Below are 1,947 nucleotides of genomic sequence, written 5' to 3'. Positions count from 1 at the left end.
TGGGAGGGTGGGTGACACAGGGCTGGGGACGTGGGGCTGGGAGCGAGGTATGGGTCCGGAACGGGGGCGCGGGACGGGCTGGGGACAGGGACATGCGGCTGGGGACAACGGTATACGCTGGGAACAGATGTATGGGGCTGAGGGATGGGGATTTGGGACTGTGAACAGGGATATAGGCTGGGGACAGGGACATGGGGCTAGGGACAAGGATATAGGCTGGGAACAGAGATACAGGGCTGAGGCAGAAGGACTTGGGGCTGTGGAGAGGGATATAGGCTGAGGACTGCAGACAGGGATACAAGCTGATGACAGGGACAATGACTGGGGTCAGGACGTGGGGCTGCAGGCAGGGATATAGGCTGGCAGAGAGAGACATGGAGCTGGAACCGAGAAATGGGCTGGGAATGGGGTTACAGGGCACAGGGACATGGGCCAGGGAGGCCCAGGACAGGCCCACACCCGGAGGGGTGGTGGAGAGGGGCATAGGGCTGAGGGCATGCTCTGGGGCTGGGGGAGACAGGGGTACCTGTGGGGGCTGTTTAAGGGGGTCCAATGTCTTTCTAACAATGGTTGTCATCTTCTTATAGGAAATTATAACATTTATCTTACAGAGGAGGTGTTCCAGAGGGGGGGTCGGGGCACCACATGCTAGGATGAGGGCATCCTGACTGGAAACGATCTCATCACACTTCCCCAAACTCCCATGACATCATCCCCAGACTGCCCTGACATCACCACCCTCCTTGGCCAGGATGGAGACAGCAAGTTACTCATGGGAATGCTCCTCTCCCATCCCATACACCCCATAGAACATCCTCCAGGAGCTGCCCTTTCACCTCACACAAAACATTCAGGGCCGTCCCGTTGCCCCACAATCCACACCCCACTGGCACAAAGCACCAGGCCAGGAGGTGGACCCGCAGTGGTCCTTCTGCTCTCCTGGAGGCAAGTGGGAAGCACAATGCCCGTGCCCTGCCTCTGTCCCGGTGGGTTCCACTTCCAATGGCTCCCCAGTGCTGGTCCTGGTCCAGCCGTGTCCCATCGTTCCCCCCGCCCGACTCCATCCTGTTCCCGTCCTGGTCCCACCGCTCCCCCCGCCCTGTCCCTGTCCCACCGCTCCCTCTGTCCCATTCTAGACCCCATCCCGTCCCGTTCCCATCCCGATCCTGTCCCCTTCCCGTCACGGTCCCACCGCATCCCCCGTCCCGTTCCCATCCCGGTCCTGTCCCATTCTTATCCCTGTTCCCCCGTCCCGTTCCCGTCCCGGTCCTGTCCCGTTCCATCCTAGTCTTGTCCCGTTCCCATCCTGGTCCTGTCCCATTCCTGTCCCTCTACCCCGTCCCGTTCCCATCCCAGTCCTGTCCTATTCCCATATCGGTCCCGTCCCGTTCTCACCCCGGTCCCGTCCCGTTCCCGTCACGTTCCCACCGCTCTCTCCGTCCTGTTCCAGTCCTGGTCCTGTCCCGTTACCGTCCCTGTCTCACCGCTCTACCCGTCCCGTTCCCAACCCAATCCTGTCCCATTCCCATCCCGGTTTTGTCACGTTGTCATCTCGGTCCTGTTCCATTCCCGTCCCTCTCCCCCCGTCCCGTTCCCCTCCTGGTCCTGTCCCGTTCCCATCTCAGTTTTGTCCCGTTGTCATCTCGGTCCTGTCCCATTCCCGTCCCTCTCCCCCCGTCCCGTTCCCCTCCTGGTCCTGTCCTGTTCCCATCTCGGTCTTGTCCCATTCCCATCCCGGTCCTGTCCCATTCCCATCCCGGTCCTGTCCCATTCCCGTCCCTCTCCCCCTGCCCGTGGCGCGTTTCCTCCTCCTGGCCGCCAGGGGGCGCTCCGCCCCGTGCCGCCGTGCCGCGGGCGGCGCTCTGGCCCCGCTTTGTTGCCGGGAGCTGATTGGTGCGTGGCGGCGGTGACGCCATTCCCGGTGGCCGCGCTGTGCTTGCGGGACCC

Source organism: Manacus vitellinus, unplaced genomic scaffold, assembly GCF_001715985.3.
Source record: "Manacus vitellinus isolate BGI_N305 unplaced genomic scaffold, ASM171598v3 scaffold_36_pilon, whole genome shotgun sequence".
In the NCBI taxonomy this organism is placed as follows: Eukaryota; Metazoa; Chordata; class Aves; order Passeriformes; family Pipridae; genus Manacus; species Manacus vitellinus.
Note: the sequence above shows the minus strand (reverse complement) of the source record.